Raw genomic sequence first — 27,278 nt, forward strand, 5'->3', positions numbered from 1 at the left:
TGGCTGAAATGGCTAACGCAAGAGGGCACAGTTTTAAGCTGCTTGGAAGTAGGTACAGAGGGGATGTCAGGGGCAAGGTTTTTTTACACAAGGAATGGTGAGTGTGTGGAATGGGCTGCCGGCAACTGTGGTGGAGGTGGATGCGATAGGGTCTTTTAAGAGACTCTTGGATAGATACATGGAGCTTTGAAAAATTGAGGGCTATGGGTCACCCTAGGTAATTTCTAAAGTAAGTACATGTTCAGCACAGCATTGTGGGCTGAAGGGCCTGTATTGTGCTGTAGGTTTTCTATGTTCTATGTTCTAATGCAGGGGTCGGCAACCTTTTTGCCTCTGTGGGCCGGACGGTGGGCCAGATAAATGCCATAAAAAACTTGAAATATGGGAATTATCCATTTAAATACAGCTAGTTACGTTTTGCCTCAAATTAATGAATAACACATGCTAGAAAATAATTTGTGCTTAACCAAGGATGCCAATTAGTAATCAAAGAACTCAGTTTGGTTGCAATTTATTTCAATCAAGACATCTTTTGAATCTATTAAAATGACACGAAGAATCTTTAAACATAAAACATATGAACATGATGCATTGAATGGTGGTAAATTAAGTACAGTATAATAAAAAAGAAAATGTTAATGCAAACAGTCAATAAATCAACGTGAAACTTGATGCCATTTGTTGCTTGAAAGCTTCTCAATATTGGGTGTCAGACTTGTTGATGCCAAGAGCCAGACATTATCCAGATGGGCATCAGTCAATCTTGTTCTCAAATGGTTCTTGGTGTGCTTCATTTTTGAAAATAATTGCTCACACAGATAAGTGCTGCCAAGCAATGATGCCATCTTTTTTGCATGGTCCACTAAGTTAGGATACTTCCCACTTGGATGAATATATTTTCTATAGAAATCAAACACTGACACATCTTCAGAATGAAATTTCGATCTCAATATGTTGTCACACTGCACCTCAATCAGTTCCATTTGAAAAATTTCTGATGCAGTGTCCACTTTCACATCAAATGGATTAGCAAGCAGCTTGAACTCATTTGCATGCAATCGAAAATCAGCAAAATGAGATGAAAACTCTTTTCTCAATTCTTGGACCATATTCACAAAACTGCCCGGATCTTGTGCTTTACTTTTTTGAAAAGTGGGAGAATGTGCACAATTTCCTTTTTGAAGCTGGTACTCCCACAATTGCAGCTTTCTTTCCACCATGGCGGGTCTCGTAATGTCGCCTGATATTTGTCACCTTCTTCACAGCAACATTTTCTTGGCAAATGAGACAAACTGGTTTCCCAGCTTGCTCGATAAAGAAGTAATCCAGTGTCCAAGTGTCTTGGAAAATGCGGTACTCAGTGTCTACCTCCTTGTGTTTTGCATTCATTGCCACTGGAATTCTTTTCTTCGATTTTATTTCGAAACGCAAGTTATTCAACAAGTATCGTAGCACATGTAAATATCTGGATATTTAGCGTGGATTTTTAGTTAAAACACAGTGACACTATTTCTGTTTACAAATTTGAACGATCCCATCTGAAAACCCGCGCGTGTACGGAAAGTATCTAATACATATTAATAAGGTAGTCTGCCTTCCTGTCATTCATATATACCAGTGTCTGGTTTGGAACAAAAGGGAACCTGGGGCCAGTGTAACAAGATGCCATGCATGTCCATCAGTGTGGTCGCGTGAAACACTCAGAATAAGGAAAAATCGCTCGCAGGCCGGAGAAGCATAGTATCCCAATATTTACTCACAGGCCGGATGTGGCCCGCGGGCCATAGGTTGCCTACTCCTGTTCTAATGCAACAGATAAGGCACTATCAATGACAGGACGCCACTGTGGAATTACTACTTTCTTGAAATAAATGCTGTATCTGACATATTTACCATTCACAGTGTAATTCACAGACAACATGTAGTTGCAAAAAACATACAGTATGTGATTGGCTGCACAAATCATTAAGTACTGATTACTCAGCAATAAGTAAAATCAAGTCCCATGCTCTCAATTCTCAACTACTTTCGGAGCTTTATATTAAGAATGACAGACAGTTTGAACACTTGCTGTTGCACACAGTAGTCAGATGGCTTTCCAAAGCAAACTCTCAAAATGAACACTTTCATGCACTTTTTGAAGTTGTGATAAAATTCCTTGAAGACTTGAATGCTTCATTCAGTAATCAACTCAAGATTCAAGTCCAGGTTAACTCTATGTAAGTGCCACATAGGCAATTGCAACCTTTTCCAATATCCCTGCCTCTCTGAGTTGAAAAAGCAAGAAAGAATACCAGACAACAGGAATTCTGCAGATGCTGGAAATTCAAGCAACATACATCAAAGTCGCTGGTGAATGCGTTCACCAGCGACTTTGATGTAAGAATACCAGACGATGATCTTCAAGTACACTCTGCCACTTGAGTGAGCTGAAAAAGACGTATCAGAGAGACTTTGGAATCTTCTCTCAATCCAAGTTCCAGATTGAGTAATAAATCCATTCCTGAACACTTGTAATGAGGAATTAACAGGTTCTTCCTCCATCCTCATTAACTCGTAATGAGGAATTAACCGGAAGGATAGAGGAAGAACTGATTTTGGTACAAAATGACTGAGTTGAAGTGTTCAAAAATTCATATTGAGACTTCTGTTTGCAGAAAGAAGTCTCAATGGTATCCTATACTGTGGAAGAGGATCAAGATGATCTTTATTGCATTCCCAACATCATATTTAGTAGAGTGCCATTTTAGTGGAGTCACCCAACTTCTTTCAATGCAATGAAACGGACTGCAAATTATTGAATATGGGGATCTGCACCTCCTGAGTGATATTCAGCCAGCTGTTGAGAAGCTGATATAATTGCACCAACCTAATCCCTCTTATTGAAAGGGGAGAAAGCAATGAAGAGTGAATAGTTGGACTACTAATGTACACTCTTAAGAATGCTAATTGTTTTACTGTAATCAAATAAAGAAATAGCTTTATTTGCACCTTTAAATAGATTTGAATAAATTTTGCAATTACTTGTCAGTGCTTTAAATTTGCAGATCCTATTTTCTTTCACCGTCTTTTGTAAATGAAAAATTTTCTTAGATTTTTATACAATGGCCAGAAAAGGAGAGAAGGGACACACGTGGGATATGGGGGGCTGTAACCCAAAAGAGTTTGGGAACACTGATCTAGATAATTGCACACTCTCACAGGGAGGACATGCAAAATCCACATAGCATCTGGATATGTTTCAGCACATGTCTGTCCTCCAGCACTTTGCTCTGTATGTGAGGTAAAGTAGGCAAAGTCAGATTACCAGTTACCAAGATTTGAGCAGGGTTGTATATGTCCTCATGATTTTCAAGGCTAGACTGTATGGGATATGTTGCCCTGTATGTCCAATTCTCAATCCATTGCTTTTGTTGAAAGCTCCGCGCCACGTGCACTAATCTATAGATCTACCCAATGACGGTATATTTTTCAACCATGCAGTGAATTCACGTCGATTATCTCATACAACACTCCAACCTGCACAACCACAAATGTTTAAATTTATCTAAAGAGTATTAACTTTAATGGATGCCAATGCAGACTTGGAATTGGCCAACTTGTGTACGTGTATGGTTGAGCTCTGAGGTTCACAGTTCCAGCTTCCCTAAAAGATTGTGCATTTAAATATAACTTCATGACTGTGTCATAGGTCATCAGGTAAAGGAGCAACAGAATGATTCCTTCAAATACTTGTGTAGTTATACTTTTTGACATATGGTATGCCTTGTACTTATCAAGTGAAATTGTGGATAAAACTAAACAAGAGCATCAGCATGTTATTGTGTGACACATCAATTGAGCTGAAGCTTATGCTATGGTGAATAACCTTTGCTCACAGCTGCATAATGTCAGCTCCTGAACTTGCCTTTTGCAGAACTCCACTCCCTCCCCCCACCGCAATGCCACTATGCTAATACTGAAAAATAATTGGGTAGAATAGAAAGCTTAAATGAATGTGGAGGAATAAGTGTTTGTGATTGCATATGTGCATGAATCTTTGAAAGTAATGGAATATGTTTATGAAGTATCAGATCTTAGGCTTCATTAGTAAGAGGTATGAACGAAGACAGAAAGGCTATGTTGAATCTTTCTCTAATGGTAGTTAGTGTAAACTGGAGTTTTGTATACAATTTTGGTCACTGTACTTTAGAGAGGATGTGTAGGTCCTGGAGAAGGAGAGAAGATATTGATGAGAGTGCTTCCAAGTACGCAAGATTTCAGCTGAAAAGTTAGACTGCAGAATCTGGAGATCTCTCTGGATCAGATAAGGTGGAGAGAAGATTTGTTAATATGTACAAGCATAGAATTGTTTGGAAGGGTTAAATACAGTGTCTATAAAAAAATATTCAACCTCCCCCCCTTGGAAGTTTACATGTTTTATTATTTTACAACATTGAATCACAGTGGATTTAATTTGCTTTTTTGACACTGATCAAATTAGTCTAAATTTATTACAATTATTAAACACAAAATAATTGATTGCATAATTATTCACCCCCTTCAAGTCAGTATTTAGTAGAAGCAGCTTTGGCAGCAACTACAGCCTTAAGTCTGTGTGGATAGGCCTCTAAGAGCTTTGCACATCTGGACACTGTAATTTTTCCTCATTCTTCTTTACAAAACTACTCAAATTCGTTTAATTGCATGGGGATCATGAGTGAACAGCCCTTTTCAAATCCAGTCACAAATTCTCAATGGGAGTGAGGTCTGGATGCTGACTTGGCTTCTCCACATTAACTTTGTTGTTTTTAAATCATTCCTGTATAGATTTGGCTTTATCTTTGGGATCATTGCCTTGCTGGAAAACAAATCTTCTCCCAAGTCACATTTCTCTTGCAGACTGCATCCAGCATTCCCCTTTATTTTGCTCTATTTATTTTACCCTCTACCTTCACAAGCCTTCCAGGGCCTGCTGCAGTGAAGCATCCCCACAGCATGATGCAGCCACCACCATGCTTCATGGTAGGGATGGTGTGTTTTTGATGATATGCAGTGTTTGACATACACCAATTATAGTGTTCAGTCTGATGGCCAAAAAAGCTCAATTTTGGGTTCATCAGACCATAGATCCTTCTTCAAGCTGCCTATAGAGTCTGTCACATTGCTTCTGGCAAACTTTAGCCAAGATTGCATGTGAATTTTTACAACAGTGGCTTTCTCTTTGCCACTCTCCCATAAAGCTGTGACTGGTGAAGCACCCGGGCAACAGTTATTGTATGCACAGTTTCTCCCATCTCAGTCACTGAAGCTTGTAACTCCTCCAGAGTTGTCATAGGCCTCTTGGTGGCCTCTACTAGTCCCCTTCTTGCACAGTCACTCAGTTTTTGCAGACAGCCTGCTTTAGGCAGATTTACAGCTGTGCCATATTCATTCCATTTCTTGATGATTGACTTAACTGTACTCCAAATGATATTCAGTGGCTTGGAAATTTCTTGTATTCATCTCCTGACTTGTGCTTTTCAATAGTCATAGTCATAGTCATACTTTATTGATCCCGGGGGAAATTGGTTTTCGTTACAGTTGCACCATAAATAATAAATAGTAATAGAAATAGTAATAGTAATATTACTATTAGTAAATAGTAAATAGCAATAGTCATGGAAATAATAAATAGTAATAGAAAAATAGTAATAAATAGTTATATAGTAATATGTAAATTATGCCAGTGAATTATGAAATAAGTCCAGGACCAGCCTATCGGCTCAGGGTGTCTGACCTTCCAAGGGAGGAGTCGTAAAGTTTGATGGCCACAGGCAGGAATTACTTCCTATGACACTCTGTGCTGCATCTCGGAGGAATGAGTCTCTGGCTGAATGTACTCCTGTGCCCACCCAGTGCATTATGTAGTGGATGGGAGACATTGTCCAAGATGGCATGCAACTTAGACAGCATCCTCTTTTCAGACACTACCGTCAGAGAGTCCAGTTCCATCCCCACAATATCACTGGCCTTATGAATGAGTTTGTTGATTCTGTTGGTGTCTGCTACCCTCAGCCTGCTGCCCCAGCACACAACAGCAAACATGATAGCACTGGCCACCACAGACTCGTAGAACATCCTCAGCATCGTCCGGCAGATGTTAAAGGACCTCAGTCTCCTCAGGAAATAGAGACGGCTCTGAGCCTTCTTGTAGACAGCCTCAGTGTTCTTTGACCAGTCCAGTTTATTGTCAATTCATATCCCCAGGTATTTGTAATCCTCCACCATATCCACACCGACCCCCTGGATGGAAACAGGGGTCACCGGTACCTTAGCTCTCCTCAGGTCTACCACCAGCTCCTTAGTCTTTTTCACATTACGCTGCAGATAATTCTGCTCACACCATGTGACAAAGTTTCCTACCATAACCCTATACTCAGCCTCATCTCCCTTGCTGATGCATCCAACTATGGCAGAGTCATCCGAAAACTTCTGAAGATGACAAGACTCTGTGCAGTAGTTGAAGTCCGAGTTGTAAATGGTGAAGAGAAAGGGAGACAAGACAGTCCCCTGTGGAGTCCCAGTGATGCTGATCACTCTGTCAGACACACAGTGTTGCAAGCATACGTACTGTGGTCTGCCAGTCAGGTAATCAAGAATCCATGATACCAGGGAAGCATCCACCTGCATTACTGTCAGCTTCTCCCTCAGCAGAGCAGGACGGATGGTGTTGAACGCACTGGAGAAGTCAAAAAACATGACCCTCACAGTGCTCGCTGGCTTGTCCAGGTGGGCGTAGACACCTTTTAATGGAGTTGCTTGGAGTGTTCTTTTGTCTTTATGGTGTAGTTGCTGCCAGGATACTGACTCGCCAGCAGTTGGACCTTATAAGTGTACTTTTACTACAATCGATTGAAACACCTTGACTGCACACAGGTGATCTCCAATTAAGTAATTATGTGACTTCAAAAACCAGTTGGCTGCACCAGTGATGATTTGGTGTGTCATAATAAAGGGGGTGAATATTTATGCAATAAATTATTTTGATTTTATATTTATAATTAATTTAGATCACTTTGTGGAGATCTGTTTTCACTTTGACATGGAAGTCTTTTTCTGTCGATCTATGTTTAAAAAAAAGCTAAGAGAAATCCATTGTGATTCAATACTGTAAAACAATAAAACATGAAGATCTCAAAGGGGTGTGAATACTTTTTATAGGCATTGTAGAACCTAATCCCATTAGCAGGTCATTTAAGTATCAGTGGAAAATGATTTTAAATTGAAGAGAAAAGCTAGACAAAAATAAACCTCCGTGCAAAGTGTGGTTATTAACTAGAACTATAAAGCTAATTTGTGATCTTTGCAGATATTCGGAATTTTCAAAGAGGAATGGAATGGAAAATATACACGCCTGAAGCGGAAAGGAACTTAATAAATTGCTCTAAAAGATTTCTCTGGGCAGAATGGTTATCTGTGCTGTGAGACTTTGTATAGCTAAATGGTAAACGGTTGCAGTATTCAGCTCCTGCTATCATGTAGAGTGGACGAGCAGAACAAGCCATGCTCGTGGAACAGCTGAGAGAGGTTACCTCACTCGCTTACATAGCTGTTAAGACCAATGATTTTTTTTAAAAATTATATTGTTTTTTTTCCTGAAATTTTCATTTGTGTTTTCTAACTTAATACAAAATGATGAAAATTATAAAATACTTTGGTTCCTTTCAGCCGGTCAACTCCATTTATATAGAATTATCATTATTGTGCCAGGACTGACCTGGTGCAGGTTCTGGGACGGCTTCTCTACTTTGGGTAAGAGAGCAGCCAGTACGCACTTCAAAAATAATCCTAAACTTAAGACACTTCTAAAAGTAAAAGGAAAAATGCTGGCAATTACATGCAGTTCCTTTAGCATTTTTTCCATTTAATCTAGTCTGATAAAACTTTTGCTTCAGCAGATGGCCTTAATATTTCTCATAGTCAGTGTTTTTTTCTTTTCAGTCGTATCATTTAGAATGGTGGTGTTGCATTAGATGTAATTGTTTGCTTCCAGAACCTTACAGAAGTTGGATGTGGCATAGAACTGTATATTTTTGGTAGATGCCCAAGAAATTGGGGAAAAACAAATAGTAACCCAGTACTATATTTACCCAAAAGGTATGTGCAGTTAGTTTTAATGTTTAAAAAAAGAAAGTTTACACCTTTCAACCTCTGACATGACATTATCGGAGAAACTTCGGCTGTTGTCACCTTTCTTTTGAAAGGTGAAGTTGAAATACTGTAGAAGCTCTTTCTAAAGATTTATCCAAGTTAATATCTACCGTCTTGGTGGAGATCTCTGCAGACATTGGCTCAGTACATTTAAATGATACTAATAGATTTAAAAGAGGATATTCTTCCTACGCTTCCCTTCTTGGTTTTACTTTTCCCAAAGTTAAAACTGCAGTTTCTCAGCTGTTATGGATTGCTGGCTCAGGTTGTATTGTTTTCACGCTTAAGGTATTGAAGGCATAATATGATTATCAATAGTCAGCATGGCTTTGTGAAAGGCAGGTCATGCCTTATGAGCCTGATTGAATTTTTTGAGGATGTGATGAAACACATTGATGAAGGTAGAGCCATAGATGTAGTATGTATGGATTTCAGCAAGGCATTTGACAAGGTACTCCATGCCAGGCTTATTGAGAAAGTAAAGAGGCATGGGATACAAGGGGACATTGCTTTGTGGATCCAGAGCTGGTTTGCACACAGAAGGCAAAGAGTAGTTGTAGACAGGTCATATTCTGCATGGAGGTCAGTGACCAGTGGTGTGCCTCAGGGACCTGTTCTGGGACCCCTACTCTTCATGATTTTTATAAATGACCCGGATGAGGAAGTGGAGGGATGGGTTAGTAAATTTGCTGATGACACGAAGATTGGGGGTGTTGTGGATAGTGTGGAGGGCTGTCAGAATTTACAGTGGGACATTGATAAGATGCAAAACTGGGCTGAGAAGTGGCAGATGAAGTTCAATCCAGATAAGTGTGAGGTGGTTTATTTTGGTAGGTCAAATATGATGGCAGAATATAGCATTAATGGTAAGACTCTTGACGGTGTGAAGGATCAGAGGGATCTTGGGGTCCGAGTCCATAGGACACTTAAAGGTACTACACAGGTTGAATCTGTGGTTAAGAAGGCATACGGTGTATTGGCCTTCATCAATTGTGGGATTGAGTTTAAGAGCTGAGAGGTAATATTGCAGCTATATAAGACCCTGGTCAGATCCCACTTGGAGTACTGTGCTCAATTCTGTTCGCCTCACTTCCAGAAGGACGTGGAAACCATAGAAAGGGTGCAGAGGAGATTTACAAGGATGTTGCCTGGATTGGGGAGCATGCCTTATGAGAATAGGTTGAGTGAACTTGGCCTTTTCTCCTTGGAGCGTTGAAGGATGAGAGGTGACCTAATAGAGGTGTACGAGATAATGAGAGGCATTGATCGTGTGGATAGTTAGAGACTTTTTCCCAGGGATGAAATGGCTAGCATGAGAGGGCATATTTTTAAGGTGCTTGGAAGTAGGTACAGCGGAGATGTCAAGGGTAAGTTTTTTTATGCAGAGAGTGGTGAGTACATGGAATGGGCTGCCGACAGCGGTGGTGGAGGCAGAAACAATAGGGTCTTTTAAGAGACTCCTGGATGGATACATGGAGCTTAGAAAAATAGAGGGCTATGAGTAAGTCTAGGTAGTTCTAAGGTAAGGATAAGTTTAGCACAGCTTTGTGGGCTGAAGAGCCTGTATTGTGCTGTAGGTTTTCTATGTTTTTATGTTTCTAAAACTGTTTCAATTACAGGTAATTTTTTTCATTGCAGTAACAAATTCAATCCGAAGGATTAGATGAAAATAGACTATTTAACTTAAATATTTCAATTTCAAACTCACGAACTGGACTAGAACTGAGACAATAGGTAGCTTGTAGAACAGCAGAACAAGAAAGAAATCAAAATTCCAGATTAATTTCTTGGTGAAGTTGTTAACAAGGCCAATTTTGTTGTAAATCAGTATGGGAAAAATTACTGTGTTGCCTTTGAGTAAAGGGCAATTTCTGTTGTACAGCCCAAAGGAAATGTGATGATATTGACTTGTTCCCAAGAGCAGTTGGCAACTTGGACTATAAGCAATCCAACTTTGTCTTTGGAATGAGTGCTGAGGTATTTTAAAATTGCTGAGAGATGATTTTGTTGCAGTCTTGCTCGATGCTTAGATGGAGCATCTGTAAAGAGACAATTGCAGTCGGAGTTCTGGGTCAGTAATCAACACAGAATTTCAAACCACACCGTGGCAGCTGAGAGATTCACATGTCATCAATAATATCTCGAATTTCTTAAAAAGAAAGTAATCTCAGTAACAGTGGGCATGAAACTATGGCATTGATTTGAAGACCCAACTGGTTATTAAGGAAAGAAAACTGCCATTTTTGCCTGGTCTGCCCCATGCATGATTGCTAGTTAATGTCAGAGCCTGAATGACTGGCTTTATTTTTGAGTGTAATCCTTATTATTGTAGGTTAGGGAGACAGTAGTGCTTTATGATGTACTAATGGGCATTCCGCGCATATACTTGTTGGACAGAACCTAGAAGGAGTAGCTTTGGTAACTTGAGTGGATGGATATATTTCTTGGCTCTGTTATCAAAGGATGTGGTTACAGACATCTATGTTTCTTGGGAGTTCAGATATGTGAACATCTGCTTAGGTTAAGATAAATCTAACTGCTTAGCTTACAAAGGATGTACAACTCTATTGTATTTCAAACTTGTCTTTCGTCAAAAACGTTTATGAAGGTTGAAATTGTTAATGCATTGAATTCAGCTATTTCAGATTGCTTTGTCTGCAACTACGTTCACTACTGTTACTAGCAGTTTAGATCCCTATGTGTGGAGAGAACTACATTGTTTGAATAAATAAGATTATCCATTATATAATTCAGTAGAAGTTATGATAAATTGTTCTCAAGAGTAGTGCGTTATTTAAAACAGTTTCTTAAGAATTAGATTAGTCTTGGATTGAATCTCAATAGCACAGTTGCTGGACTGGCAGCCAGAGTTCTGGACTATTAATCCAGATATGAGATTGAATTTCATCAAGTCACCTGGAGAATTTAAATTCAAGTAATTAATTAAATCTAGAATTGAACTAGTTTTAGTAGTCTTAAAGATATTGGACTATCCTTTAAAACCCTATATGGTTTAGTAAGGACCATTCAGGAAAGAATGTCTGTCACCTTCATCTGGTTGGCCCGATGTCTAATCTCAATCCCACCAGTGTTGTTGACTCTCTGCTGCATCTGTTCAAGACCGATGAGGTTTGGACAATATGTAGAAAAGCAAAATAATGCAGCTCGTGGAAATCTGCAATGAAAACCAAAAATGCTGGGATTGCTCAGTAGACAAGGCAGCATTTATGGAGGGAGCAATAAAGTTAACAATTTTATAAAACTGAGGCTGAAGCAGTTCTTGAGATAGTATTGATAAGTGTTCCTTGAGATTTGGCCTTGTTAAGTGGCAGGAAGGTTTAGAGTTGATGTCAAATGGGATGGGATGAATCTCTGGATTTTTAGTGAAGAAAAATCCATCTTATCTAAGACCAACTGTCTGACGTCATGAATGTGTTCTGATATGTGAGCCCAGCTCTTGTAGCTAAGGGAAAATGGAGGTCTGGGAAGCATAAAGGGTGAAGAAAATGCAGTGTTACTGTTGCTGTAGCCATGATGAATAGGTTACTGTGGAACTGGGTATCAGAAGAGAAACATTGGTGTGTTACTTCACTGCTGTGAAAGGGATAGAATCATAATTTGTAATACTGAATTTAGTTTGTATGCACTGCATAAAACATGGTGAATTTTAAATTTTCTTTAACTGTGAAAACTTTTGTGAGACATATTTAAAGGAATGGATTTCTGCAGGCAACAACTGTTATGTAAATGTGGAGCTTTGTGCTTATTTTTCTGGGATACCATTTTTGTGGCTGGGAGAAATCTTGAAAGCTCACATTTTCCAGAAAGGTCATAATAGCTCAGTTCATTTGAAACACTGACGCTGTTCACATGTCATTCATCTGGCACTTCTGATGCTAATAAATTCTGCTCATTATACATTAAGAAAATTTGCCAGTCGTGGTGGTAATTTCCTTTCGTGTTCACTCTGAAGTTGTCTACAGTGATGTAGTAATTAACTCCATTTAAGGCTTGCTAATAGTCAGAGAAATTCCAGCAGGAGGGAATATGATGCTTTATTTTGTGTTTATTCACAAGACAAAACCCTAAACTGTGACCTGCTGTTTTAATTTGCATGAAAAGAAAATGATATGCAGGTCTTGACAAGCAAGCTATACAGAGCGGTCTCACAAGGCTGGGCTGTGACAGCATTCATTTTCAAATTGCCTGTGGATAAGAGACTCATTTTGGTCTTATGTGTTTGTGTCTGGAAGTTTTAAATATTCTTGTTGAACACGAGTGGATTATGTGTGGACCTAAATTTTCTGCTTACAGAGGCCCTGTTGCCCGGTGAGTTTTTTGTTACATGTGCTTCAGTGGCAAAGCCTAATGGCGCTTGTGTTTTGTGTGTATCTTTCCATGAACAGACCAAATGAGGCAACTCGGCCATTTTAAAGAGAACCAAGTTTCATTTTCAGAAGGTAACTGGGGAGTCATACAAATTACAACAATTTAATTTTACCGGTAATATGACTGCTTTCTGGAATATTAATCAACTAGCTCACCAATAAAGCATAACTTATTAGCTATGAAACTCATGTAACCATTAAAATCGTTTACTTCCATATAACGACTGTGCTGAAAAGCACAAAGACATTTAAAGTTAACATGAGTGAATAGTTATATGTTCCTTGGTTGTTCGTCTTTTAGATAGCATATAAACAATAGATTAATAGAGGCTTTTATACAATTAGCACTATTTTCTTCTTGAATGATATCTAACTTACTAGTTTGGTTGAATAGCAAACTATAATTATGGTTTATTTATTATTGTTGCCTAGTTCTATTGTTAAAGCACTGAGGAAAGCTATTTAGCAATTGAAGCTGAGCAGGCTCTCAGAAAGAAATCTTGTTAGTGACTTTCTCCATCTTGTGCCACCTAACCTTGAATTCTTTCTCTCTTCTTATCTATCCAAAACAAAACTTGCTCTGGATCTCTAATCACAACTATTGCATGAGAAAGCATGCTTTTCCTTCTTACCAATGGATCTTTTACCCCATTCCTTTCATCTCCCTTCTGTGGTCCTTGATTTTTCCACTAACAGGATGAGTGCCTCTTTTTGTCTAGATCTCAATGATTTTCGATATTTCTAACAGTTCACCTCTTTCTATCCATATAACTGAAGTCTCTCAGTTCATTCAGGTCATTCCACTAAATAACTTCTGTAGATTTTCCAACATCTTCACATCCTGTGTCACACTGGTCCATGTTGAATGTAATACTCCTGTTGTGACTGAATCAGTGTTCCATTGATGTTCAATGAAGAGCGGGCAGGAGAGATTGCCTGGAATAGAGGGCTATAGTTGTAAGGACTGATTAGATTGGCTGGCATTATTCTTACTGCAATTTAGTAGTCTAAATGGTGACCATTAGATGTTTACAAAATTGATCATGGATAGGGTAGATATTTTTCACTTTTACACATAGCAGGGTTATCTGGAACTCAAGTGCATAGGATTAAGCTGAGCTAGGAGAAATTTAAAGGAGATCTAAGTTTTTCACATGGAGGATGGTGAATATTTGGAAAGAACTGTCAGAGGAGGTAGTGGAGGCAGATACTATTTCAGTCATTTAAAAACCTATAGATAAGTCCCTGGATAAGGAATGGGCAAAAGGATATAGGCCTAAATCAAAGATTAACATAGATGAGTATCACGGCCATGATGGACTGTAAGGGTCTCTTTTATGTGTTGTACATTACTATGATTCGATAAGTGCTGCAAATCTCTATAGAAAGACTAGCATCCAATATTTTTTTAATAATCTTCCTTCCACCTTCAAAGATTTGTACAATATTCCCAGGTGCCTGTTCCTTCATCCCTTTTATAATTGCCTTTATTTGTCCCAGTCGTTTTTATCATCTGCTGATTTTGAAGTGGTGCCCTATGCATTCAATTACAAGATAATACATGTTGTTACGTACCCCGTAACTGGGTTGCCAAACCAGCAGAAGTGGATCACTCAGTTGGAGTCTGGATTACTAGAACTAAGAAAGTTTTATTAAAGAAACAAGCAACACAGTACTCTAATCAAAAGGATAATAAATGCAACAGTTCAGCAATGATAAACACACATGTACACAGAATTAAGATAACAAGATCAATCAAGCTCTATCGTTGTCTAGGGGTAAATGACCAGTTTCAAAGTGACACAAAGTTCAGTTCAATTTAGTTCAGTTCAGTTTGCAGTAATCGCTGCTGTGGGAGATGGACAGTGGGGGGAAGGAGAGAGAGAGCAAAACGAATGAATATTCAAACGGCTTCCACACACAGACCTTCGATATTCTTCGCAGTCGGCTTTCGTGCAAGCCCTTTGTCATGTCATCTGAGGTCACCGACCATGACCCCTCCGTTTCCAGATACGATCGTTTCTCTGCGGTGAACCTGGCACCCAGGCAAGGGTGGACACACACCAGGTTCCCGCTGATCGTGCCTTTCCACCCTATGCGTCTATGGCTTGATCCCGCGACCAGCCGTCCAAAACTTCCCACCGACTTGTGGGAGACGCACCGCTTCCAGGGTCTTGTTACCTCGGGGTGTCGTGTGTGTCTTGCCTTAGCAAACCTGTCCCTTTTTATCCCCCTGCTGGGGTATCGCCTGTCCATCACTTCAAACAGTTCAGGGTTCAAAGGGGGAGCCGATCTTGACAGCTCTCCTTCCGTTAAACTCTCCCGTCCCTTCATTAACATCTCCAAATGCTGCTCCATTGTTTTCCTTATCTCTCTCTCTCCTGAAGACAGGTGGTAGACCAACTGCTGATCCCACTGGTGTCAGCACAGGACAGCTAACATCTTAATCTATGTGTATTCTCGTCACAATGTCAAGGAGAGTCGTTATTGTTCTTGGAACATGTTAACACAGGGATAGGCTGTTTATTTTCGCAAAACTGTTGTGTAACAACATGAGAGAGGTCTGGAGGGGGATGAGGACCATCACTGGGTTCCGGTAAACTAGCAACAGAGGAGCTGAAGGCAATGTGGACAGGGCCAATGAACTTAACCTGTTCTTTAACAGATTTGACATTGTGGCCCCTGCCCATTCCCCACATGAGTCATCTGTTGTCAGCCCCCAACCAACACATATTCCACTCTCCCCTCCTACCCCTCCTCACAGTCCCCCACCCTGCTGTCATGACTATACCCCTTCCCCACACGAAACCACCACGGTGGGCTTCACAGCTGAACAGGTGAGAAGACAGCTGAAACGTCTCAACCCAAGCAAGGCTGCAGGACCGGATGGTGTCAGTACCAGGATGCTCAAAGCCTGTGCCCCTCAGCTATGTGGAGTACTTCGCCATGTCTTCAACCTGAGCCTGAGTCTCCAGAGGGTTCCTGTGCTGTGGAAGACGTCCTGCCTCGTCCCTGTGCCGAAGACGCAGCGCCCCAGCAGCCTCAATGACTACAGACCGGTGGCATTGACCTCCCACATCATGAAGACCCTGGAGAGACTTGTTCTGGAGCTGCTCCGGCCTATGGTCAGGCCACACTAAGATCCCCTCCAGTTCGCCTACCAGCCCCGACTAGGAGCTGAGGATGCCATCGTCTACCTGCTGAACTGTGTCTACGCCCACCTGGACAAGCCAGCGAGCACTGTGAGGGTTATGTTTTTTGACTTCTCCAGTGCGTTCAACACCATTCGCCCTGCTCTACTGGGGGAGAAGCTGACAGCGATGCAGGTGGATGCTTTCCTGGTGTCATGGATTCTTGATTACCTGACTGGCAGACCACAGTACGTGTGCTTGCAACACTGTGTGTCCAACAGAGTGATCAGCAGCACTGGGGCTCCACAGGGGACTGTCTTGTCTCCCTTTCTCTTCACCATTTACACCTCGGACTTCAACTACTGCACAGAGTCTTGTCATCTTCAGAAGTTTTCTGATGACTCTGCCATAGTTGGATGCATCAGCAAGGGAGATGAGGCTGAGTACAGGGCTATGGTAGGAAACTTTGTCACATGGTGTGAGCAGAATTATCTGCAGCTTAATGTGAAAAAGACTAAGGAGCTGGTGGTAGACCTGAGGAGAGCTAAGGTACTGGTGACCCCTGTATCCATCCAGGGGGTCAGTGTGAACATGGTGGAGGATTACAAATACCTGGAGATATGAATTGACAATAAACTGGACTGGCCAAAGAACACTGAGGCTGTCTACAAGAAGGGTCAGAGCCGTCTCTACTTCCTGAGGAGACTGAGGTCCTTTAATATCTGCCGGACGATGCTGAGAATGTTCTACAAGTCTGTGGTGGCCAGTGCGATCATGTTTGCTGTTGTGTGCTGGGGCAACAGGCTGAGGGTAGCAGACACCAACAGAATCAACAAACTCATTCGTAAGGCCAGTGATGTTGTGGGGATGGAACTGGACTCTCTCACGGTGGTGTCTGAAAAGAGGATGCTGTCTAAGTTGCATGCCATCTTGGACAATGTCTCCCATTCACTACATAATGTACTGGTTGGGCATAGGAGTACATTCAGCCAGAGATTCATTCTACCGAGATGCAACACAGAGGGTCATAGGAAGTCATTCCTGCCTGTGGCCATCAAACTTTACAACTCCTCCCTTGGAGGGTCAGACACCCTGAGCCAATAGGCTAGTCCTGGACTTACTTCCTGGCATAATTTACATATTACTATTTAACTATTTATGGTTTTATTACTATTTATTATTTATGGTGCAACTGTAACGAAAACCAATTTCCCCTGGGATCAATATAGTATGACTATGACTATGACTATGACTATGACTATTTAGTAAGGTTGTGGATGATCTGATTATAACTTGAATTCCCATCTCCCAGTGATAACCTTCAACTCCCTGGCCAAGTTCTTCTTCTTGTTAGCTAGCTTTTGTCCTCTCTATGCCAAAATACTACCTCCTACACCAGGAGCTTTTATTTCTTAATACCCTGTGTCATCATATCAATCCCTACAGGAAATCTTAAGGAAAGACATCTCCTAGATCTGCTTTATCCTCAGCACCTGTTACTACTATAAAGAACTTCGATAAATTTGTTAAACAAGATTTCCCTTTCATAAAATTCCTTGTTGACTTTGCCTGATTATCTTCAATTTTTTTCTAAGTGCCATACTATAAAATCTTTAATAATCTTTAACATTTTCCCTATAAAATGTTAAACTAATTAATATGTGGCTTTCTGTGTCTCCTTTTATCAAGAAAGGAGTTACATTTTCTATTTTAGAACTTTCCCAATCAATCCCCGTTAATGGCCTGAAATCAACAGTATGATAGTTAAGAACAGGTTATTTTTAAGAAATCTTTGTTTACATTTTTTTTTATGAAGGAAGGATGGGACAATATCCTGTATGCTTTAATTAACTTATTAATTTGTTCTGCCCATTTCAGTGATTTTTATTTTTGTTGAATATACTTTTCCCTCTACCAGTAAGATTGCAACATTTAATTTATATTGCTTTTCATTTTTGATCCTACCAAATGCATTACTTGACACAATTTTTGTTGAGTTTCATTTGTTTTCTCTACTCGGCAATCTTCTGCCTTAAGTTTGTTTCTGTTTCCATTTATTGCATTTCCAGTTTTATGTCATCTGCAGATTTGGGAATGCAATCTTCAAACATATGCCTAAGCCCTTTATATGAAATGAAAAGTGAGGTTTCAGCACCTGTTTTAGAATCCCAGTAGCCTTGACTCATCAGTACTCAAGCAGACATCCATATTACATAGGACCCAGAACGATTGGAAGCTTTGTCTTATCAGATTCTGCAGGATCTGTAATTTGGAAGTAGCTTGCCTCTCATTATTTGAACACTTGAAATTGTAGGATTTGGAGGAAAGTGTTTCTCCTACCAGATGATAGAGATTACAAATAAAAACAAATTATGCTGGGGAATCTCAGCAGGTTAGGCTACATCTGTGGAAGAGAAAACTCTTAATATTTTAGTTGAACTGACAAAGGGAGGAATTAATTTGTTCTACATAGCAGCGAAGGAGGGAACAAAGTAAATTTCTGTGGAATAGTAAAATAATTTAGGGCGACAATCTGCTGAAAGATCTCAGGTGGTAACGCAACATTTGTGAGACTGAAAGATTTGTCGACGTTCGGAGTTAAAACCCTATATCATAGCTGAAAGGGAGAGGCGAGATGGCCAGTATAAAAGGGGAGAGGCAAGGATGGATTCAGAGTTGATTGCTGGACTTTGCTTATATTTTGCAGTTAAGCTTCTTAGTGTACTTTGGAATTGGTTTATTATTGTCACATGTTCTGAGGTACAGTGAGGAGCTTGTCTCGCATTCTGCTCATATAGATCAGATCCTTACACAACGCCTTGAGGTAAAACAAGTTAAAGCAACAGCAGAGTGCAGACAAAGTACAACAGCTCAGAGAAAATGAGTTGGACTGCGACCAGTCACCGAGTGGGAGTATGGAAGGAGTGCTTAGGTTTGCACCCAAGATTGACGGGGCAGCACTTTGCGGCAGTTTTTTGGAGTTGGACTATGAACAATCACAGAGAAGAGAAGAGAGCTACCTTTTCATTTCCGTTCACACTCAAGATTAAAAAGGCAGCGCTTCTCAGCAGTTTTACAGAGTTGGCAACGACCAATCACTGAGCAGGATGTAATAGAAAGGGCCAATGAAAATAAGGCAGGCGCAAGTGGAACGGCCATTAATGTGAATGGGTCAGAGTTAGAGTGGGAAGGCTTTGGCTCATCAAGCTTCGCCGAGATCAGGCGTGGGTGAGGTCAATATCCGGTAAGTTTCTCTTTTTCTTTTTCTTCTTTATTCTTCATTCCTGGTCTGTTAGGACACAATTAGTGCAGTAAGAATGCTCCAAGGACAATGTTTTATTCTGTGTGTGAGATGTGGGAATTCTGGGAGACCTCTAGCCTCCTGGATAACCACATCTACACCTGATGTACCAAGCTGCAGCTCCTCAGTGAGAGTGTTAAGGGAATGGAGCTGCAGCTCATATGGGAGAATGAGGAGATGATATATAGGAGCTGTAGGGAGGTAGTCATCCCTAGGATGCAGGAGGCAGGGAACTGGGTGACTATCAAGAGAAGGAAGGAAAATAGGCATCCAGTGTAGGAGAGTCCCTGTGGCTGTTCCCCTCAATAATAAGTATACCACTTTGGATACAGTCAAGAGGGACGACCTACCAGGTTTGGGGGCAGGGGGAGCCACAGTGACCAGCTTTCTGGCAGGTCTGGTGCTGTGGCTCAGAAAAGAGAGGTGAGGAGGACTGCAATAGTGATGGGAGATTCCATAGTCAGAGGAACAGAAACGAGAGTCTGTGAGCACAATAGAGACACCCAGATGGTACGTTGCCTCCCAGGTACCAGGGTTAGGGGTGTCCCAGATTGGGCCCACGGTATTCTCAAGGGGGAGGGTGAGAAACCAGAAGTCTGGGTACATATTGGCACAATGACATACTGTAATACAAAAGGTGAGGAGGTCCAGAAGAGATATTTTAAGGACCTAGGTAGAAAGCTGAAAAACAGGTCCTCCAGGGCTGCTGTCCGTGCCACACGCCAGAGAGGGTAAGAATATGATGACTTGGCAGATGAATACGCGGCTAAGGAACTGGTGCAGATGGTAGTCTTTTAGATTTATGGATTACTGGGATCTCTTCTGCGGAAGTATGACCTGTACAGAAGGGAAGGGTTACACCTGAACCCAAGGGTGACCAACATCCTTGCAGGCAGTTTTGTTAGAGCTGGCCGGGTGTGTTGAGACTAATTTGACAGGGGGATGGGAACTGGAGTGATAGTGCTGAGGATGAGGTAGTTGGTTTACAAACAGAGGCAGTGTGTACTCAGATTGCTAGCAAGGAGAGGCTGATGATAGGGAAAAATTGCAGTCAACAGGATGAGTTCCAATGTAAAATGCAGTCACTATCAAAAAGGGTAAATACAGGATTGAAGCTGTTATATTTGAATAATGCAGTGTACGGAATAAGGTAGATGAACCTGTAGCACAGTTACAGACTGGCATGTATGACGTTGTGGGCATCACTGAATCATGGCTGAAAGAAGATTATAGCTGGGAGCTTAATGTCCAAGATACGCATGTGTCGAAAGAACATGCTGGTAGGCAGATGGAGTGGCGTGGATCTGTTGGGAAATCATTAGAAAGAGGTGGCATAGGATTGGAAGCTATTGAATCATTGTGGGTACAGCTAAGGAACTGCAAGAGTAAAAAGACGCTGATGGGAGTTATATACAGACCCCAAAACAGTAGTAAAGATGTGGTCTACAAGTTACAGTGGGAGATAGAAAATGCAGGTCAAAAAGGGCATATTACAACAGTCATGGGAGATTTCGCTATGCAGATAGATTGGGAAAATCAAAATGGTGCCGTATTCCAAGAGGAGGAAATTCTAGATTGCCTATGAGATGTCTTTTTAGTGCAGCTCATGGTTGAGTCCAGTAAAGGATCAGCTGTACTGGATTGGGTGCTGTGCAATGAACTGGAATTAATTAGGGAGCTAAAGGCAAAGGAACACCTAGGGGCCAGTGTTTATAATATGATAGAACTCACCCTGCAATTTGAGAAGGAGAAGCTGAAGTTAGATGTCTGAGTATTATATTGGAGTAAAGGGAATTACAGAGGCATGAGTGGAGCTGGCCAAAATTGATTGGAAAAGAACACTGGCAGGGATGATGGCAGAGCAGCAATGGCAGGTATTTCTGGGAGCAATTTGAAGGGTGTAGAATACATGCATCCCAAAGAAGAAGAAGTACTCTAAAGGCAGGACAACATAACTGTGGCTGACAAGAGAAGTCAAAGCCAACGTAAAAGCCAAAGGGAGGGCATATAATAGAGCAAAAATTGGTGGGAAGTTAGGGGATTAGGAATACTTTAAAAACCAACAGAAGGCAACTTAAAAAAAAGTCATAAATAAGGAAATACAAATACAAAGGCAAGCCAATAATATTAAAGAGGATGTCAAAAATTTCTTCAGATATATAAAGTGTAAAAGAGAGGTGAGAGTAGATATCAGACCAGTGGAAAATGATGCTGGAGAGGTAGTAATTTTGCACCAGTCTTCTCTCTGGAAGACACCAGCAGTATGAGTGTCATCAGGTAGAGGTGTATGTGAAGTTGCCATTACTTCAGAGAAGGTTCTTGGGAAACTGAAATGTCTGAAGGTAGGTAAGGCACCTGGACCAGTTGCTATACCCCCCGGGATCTGAAAGAGGTGGCTGAAGAGATTGTGGAGGCATTAGTAATGATTATTCAAGAATTAATTGATTCTGGCATGGTGGACTGGAAAATTGCAAATCTCACTCTACTCTTCAAGAAGGGAGAGAGGCAGAAGAAAGGAAATTATAGGCCAGTTTGGCAAGATGTTGGAGTTAGTTATTGTGTTTTTGGGGTACTTGGAGGCACATGGTAAAATAAGCTGTAGTCAGCATGGTTTCCTTAAGGGAAAATGTTGCCTGACAAATCTGTTGAAATTTTTTGAAGAAATAACAAGCAGGATAGACAAAGGAGAATTGGTGGATGTTGTGTACTTGGATTTTTAGAATGCCTTTGACAAGGTACCACACATGATGCTCTTTAACAAGTTTAGAGCCCATGGTATTACAGGAAAGATACTAGCATGGATAGAGCATTGGCTGATTGTCAAGAGGCAAAGAGTAGGAATAAAGGAAGCCTTTTCTGGTTGACTGCGGATGACTAGTGGTGTTCTACAGGGGTCTGTATTGGTATCACTTCTTTTACGTTATATATCAATGACTTTGATGATAGAGTTAATGGCTTTGTGGCCAAGTTTGTGGATGATACACTGATAGCTGGCGGAGAAGTAGAGAGGCTACTGAAAGACTTAGATTAGGAGAATGGGCAAAGAAGTGGTAGATGGAATACAGTGTTGGGATATGTATGGTTATGCAGTTTGGTAGAACAAATAAAAGTGCAGACTATTTTCTAGATGGAGAGAAAATTCAAAAATCTGAGCTGCAAAGGGAATTAGGAATCCTTGTACAGGATTCTCTAAATGTCAATTTGCAGGTTGAGTCTGTAGGGAGTAAAGCAAATGCAACGTTAGCATTGGTTTTGAGAGGACTAGAGTATAAAAGCAAGAATGTAATGTTGAGACCTTTTAAAGCACTGGTGAGACCTCATTTGGAGTATTGTGAGCAGTTTTGGGCCCCTTATGTAAGAAAGGGTGTGCAGACATTGGAGAGGGTGCAGAGGAGGTTCACAAAAATGATTCCGGGATTGAAAGGCTTGTGATATGAGAAGCGTTTGATGACTCTCAGTCTGTATTCACTGGAATTCAAAAGAATGAGGGGAGACCTCATTGAAACCTATCGAATGCTGAAAGCTCTCAAAAGGGTGGATGTGGAGAGGATGTTGCCTGTGGTGGAGGAGTCTAAGACCAGAGCACACAGATTCAGAATAGAAGCTTTTACACTGGAGATGAGGAGGAATTTCCTTAGCCAGAGAGTGGTGAATCTATGGAATTCAGTGCTACGGGCCATGTCTTTATGTATATTTAAGGCAGAGGTTGATAGATTCTTGATTAGTCAGGATATGAAGGGATACGGGAAGAAGGCAGGAGACTGAGGCTGAGAGGTAAAATAGATCCACCATGATGAAATGGCGTAGTAGATTCGATGAGCCAAATGGCACATGTCTGCTCTTGTATCTCACGGTCTTATGGTCTAAAATACAGTGCAGGTAAACAATAAAGTAAACAAGAAAATAACAAACGACATTGTAAAGTCAAACATCCATCATATCACTAGGGAGCTATTCAATAGTCTTATAACATTGGGATAGAAGCAGTTCTTGAGCCTGCTGATAGAAGATTTAATGCTTTTGTTGCTTCTGCCTGATGAGAGAGGGGAGAAGAGAGAATGACCAGAGTGAATAGATAGTCATTTCTCCAGGACAGGGGAGTCCAAAACTCAATGGTATGGATTTAAAGTAGGAAAGGAAGGATTTAAAAGAAACGAGAGGCAAATTTCCTCCGCCAGAAGATGGTGGATATAATGGAATAAGGTCCCAGTGGAAGTGGTAGAGCTCGATACAATCATGACTCTTAAGAGGCATTCGGACAGGTACATGAATAGAAATGTTTTCAAGGAATACGAGCCAAATGCAATTAAATGGGCTGAGGAGCTTATCTCGATATTGTATAGCTGTATGACTCCAAGTGTGAGTGAATCACTGCTTTACCTGGGATGATTGTTTGAATCACTAGATGGTGGACAAAGAACTAGGTAATTAAAAGTTCAAAAAACTAGATCTAGAAGATTATAAAGCTAGCAGGAAGAAGTTTAAGAATGAATTTAGGAGAGCCAGAAGGAGCCATGAGAAAGCCTTGGTGGACAGGATTCAGGAAAACCCCAAGGCATTCTACAAGTATGTGAAGAGCCAGAGGATAAGACGTGAGCGAATAGGACCTATCAAGTGTGACAGTGGGAAAGTGTGTATGGAACCGGAAGAGATAGCATAGGTACTTAATGAGTATTTTGCTTCAGTATTCACTACGAGAAAGGATCTTGGTGATTGTAGGGATGACTTACAGTGGACTGAAAACATTGAGCATGTAGATATTAAGAAAGAGCTTTTGGAAAGCATCAAATTCGATAAGTCACCGGGACTGGACGAGATATACCCCAGGCTACTGTGGAAGGCGAGGGAGGAGATTGCTGAGCCTCTGGCAATGATCCTTGCATCATCAATGGGGACAGGAGAGGTTCTGGAGGATTGGAGGGTTGCGGATGTTGTTCCATTATTCAAGAAAGGGAGTAGCGATAGCCCAAGGAATTATAGATCTGTGAGTCTTACTTCAGTGGTTGTTAAGTTGATGGAGAAAATCCTGAGAGGCAGGGTTTATGAACATTTGGAGAGGCATAAAATGATTAGGAATAGTCACGATGGCTTTGTGAAAGGCAGGTCGTGCCTTATGAGCCTGATTGAATTTTTTGAGGATGTGACTAAACACATTGATGAAGGTAGAGCAGTAGATGTAGTGTATATGGATTTCTGCAAGGCATTTGACAAGGTACCCCATGCAAGGCTTATTGAGAAAGTAAGGAGGCATGGGATCCAAGGGGACATTGCTTTGTGGATCCAGAACTGGCTTGCCCACAGAAGGCAAAGAGTGGTTGTAGACAGGTCATATTCTGCATGGTGGTCAGTGACCAGTGGTGTGCCTCAGGGATCTGTTCTGGGACCCCTGCTTTTCATGATCTTTATAAGTAACCTGGAAGAAGAAGTGGAAGGTTGGGTTAGTAAACTTATTGCTGATACAAAGCTTGGGGGTGTTGTGGATCATGTGGAGGGTTGTCAGTGGTTACAGCGGGACATTGATAGGATGCAAAACTGGGCTGAGAAGTGACAGATGGAGTTCAACCCAGATAAGTGTGAAGTGGTTCATTTTGGTAGGTCAAATATGATAGCAGAATATAGTATTAGTGGTAAGACTCTTGGCAGTGTGGAAGATCAGAGGGATCTTGGGGTCCAAGTCCATTGGACACTCAAAGCTGCTGCTCAGATTGAATCTGTGGTTACGGAAGCATACGGTGCATTGGCCTTCATCAACCACAGGATTGAGTTTAGGAGCCGAGAGGTAATGTTGCAGCTATACAGGACCCTGGTCAGACCCCACTGTGCTCAGTTCTGGTCGCCTCACTATAGGAAGGATGTGGAAACCATAGAAAGGGTGCAGAGGAGATTTACAAGGATGTTGGCTGGATTGGGGAGCATGCCTTATGAGAATAAGTTGAGTGAACTCGGCCTTTTTTGCTTGGAGTGATGGAGGATGAGAGGTGACCTGATAGATATGTTTAAGATGATGAGAGGCATTGATCGTGTGGATAGTCAGAGGCTTTTTCCCAGGGCTGAAGTGGCTAGCACGAGAGGGCACAGTTTTAAAGTGCTTGGAAGTAGGTACAGAGGAAATGTCAGGTGTAGGTTTTTTACACAGAGGGTGGTGAGTGTGTGGAATGGGCTGGCGGCGACTGTGGTGGAGGTGGATATGATAGGGTCTTTTAAGAGACTCCTGGACAGGTACATAGAGCTCAGAAAAATAGAGGGCTATGGGTACCCCTAAGTAATTTCTCAGGTAAGGACATGTTTGGCACAACTTTGTGAGCCAAAGGTCATGTATTGTGCTGTAGGTTTTCTATGTTCTATGTTCTAAGTAAAAGGAACAGGTAATACATTCCTTATGGTGAGAAAGTACCAGCCAACAGGTATGAACCAGTGCACTGGGCACGGGCAAAGAGTGATTTTTTTTGTGGAAATGCTGAAAGGAAAGATAATGTTTCAGGTGGTGGAATCATGCAGCTGGCAGAAATTGTGATGGATGATCTGTTGAATGTGGAGGGTGATGGGGTAGAAGATAAGGACAGTCGGACTCTTCTTGATCTGTGCAGGAGGAGAAGGGTAGAACAAGGGGTGCAAGATTGGATATGGTCCAGGGCTTTGTCACTATGGCAGAGAAGGGAGAGTTTTCAGAGATATTTCAGAGGCATTAGTACAGAAAGAGTCATCATTGAACTAGCAGACAGAGCTGGCTGTTTGAGCCCTAACAAGACTGTAACAAAGACTCGTCTACATATTCCACAAGCTGACAGACGTGTAGAACTCAGTAATGAATTCTCCAACTTTAAGGAGCTTTCTGCTCTTTCTGTTTGCATAATGACTGGTAATTTTTTCTTGCTATTCCTCTTTATCGTTTCCCTTTCATGTATGTTTACCTGCTGGGTATATAAGAACAGTCCAGACTGTGCAACATTAGCAAGATTTCACAATCATAGCAAGCTGAACATACACAAAGCATTACATAGACAATGGAGTTTCTAAGTGTCCCTTAATAGCTACATTACTTATTATATTTCACCTATCGCAGATATTCTTTTTGTTCCACCCATTGCACTCCCCATCCTTCTTTGCTTCCTAGAATAACTTTGTTTTATCTTCCGCACTTCTGATGAGGCACCTTGAAACTGAAATTTGAATTAATTTTCTTTGCATAGAAGCTTACCTGAGATTTTCCAGCAGTTTCTGTTTTTATTTCAGATTTCCAACATCTGCACTTTTAAAAGCTTCATTTATGTTTTTGTTTGTTTTTCTCTCTCAATCTTTTGTTTTCTTTTAGTGATCGTTTCCAAGCAGCTCTTCAAGAAACTTCAGAAGTATCAACATGTTGATCATGTGTGTAGACAAGTGACAAATGGAATATGTGGTAATGCATTTCCAAGGGCATACAGGAGACACATTCACTATAGTAATTCAGTCTTACGAGGTCACAGTTCACTACTAATTCTCTCTGAGATGGATAATAAAATTTGGTGCTCACAGAATTTGGGTCAATTTTTATTTTATTTTGAGCTAGTATGTCTTGACACGTGCACAGACAATGTAGTTCACGTTATGGAAAATTGAGCTACAGTTGGACCATGACAATTGGATATATCCCCTCCCACTCCAAATTCCTCTGCAAATGTCTTTTCTTCATTTCTTTTCAAATTTATTGGCTTGTTTTTGATCATTTCATCAAGGGAAATAAATCCTTCCTATTCATCTCAGCCTCTCATACTGTTATATTAAGTATCAAATTTCTCTGTTTCGAAGAACACATTCCTGGCATCCAGCTTACCTCAGGAGCCAAAAACCATGGTTTATAGGTTTTTAAAAACCTCTGTGCTGCCCAGTTCACCTCATTGACCGGTATAGTTACCTTTATAGATTTTGTGGATATGCTTTCAAAGGTCCCTTTGTTCCTCCACAAGGTCTCTCCTTCTTCTTCCCTTTCTTCCATAGTCCACTGTCTTCACCTCCTTCAGCCATTTACCCTTTTACACTAATCCCCTCCCAGACTCTTACTTTAGTTCCCCGCCCCCCAGTCCCCACTCAGCTTCACAACCCTAACCTGGTCTCATTATCACATGCCAGTTTATACTCCTTCCTCTCCCCCCACTCGTTCTGCCTTCTATCCCCTTCCTTCCCAGACCTGAAAGGTCTTAGCCTGAAACATCAGCTACTTATTCCCCTCCTTGGATGCTGCCTGACTTGCTGGGTTCCTCCAGCATTTTGTGTGTGTTGCTTAAAGTTTCCACCATCTGCAGAATC

The 27,278-nt window shown here is 41.1% G+C and overlaps 1 protein-coding gene across 4 annotated transcripts in view; it reads left to right on the top strand.

Moving 5' to 3' along the window:
* Positions 1–27,278, top strand: part of lnx1 (ligand of numb-protein X 1) — a 182,071-nt gene that overhangs the window by 34,965 nt on the left and 119,828 nt on the right. The window contains exon 1 of one of the 4 annotated variants that reach the window (XM_063043138.1): positions 18,497–18,935. The exons of the other annotated variants lie outside the window; for them this stretch is intronic. The gene's annotated coding sequence lies outside the window, so the exon portion shown is untranslated. Of the gene's footprint in view, positions 1–18,496; positions 18,936–27,278 lie in introns of those variants that run through there. 4 annotated transcript variants of the gene reach the window in all.

The sequence above is a fragment of the Mobula hypostoma genome, chromosome 3 (genome assembly GCF_963921235.1).
Source record: "Mobula hypostoma chromosome 3, sMobHyp1.1, whole genome shotgun sequence".
In the NCBI taxonomy this organism is placed as follows: domain Eukaryota; kingdom Metazoa; phylum Chordata; class Chondrichthyes; order Myliobatiformes; family Myliobatidae; genus Mobula; species Mobula hypostoma.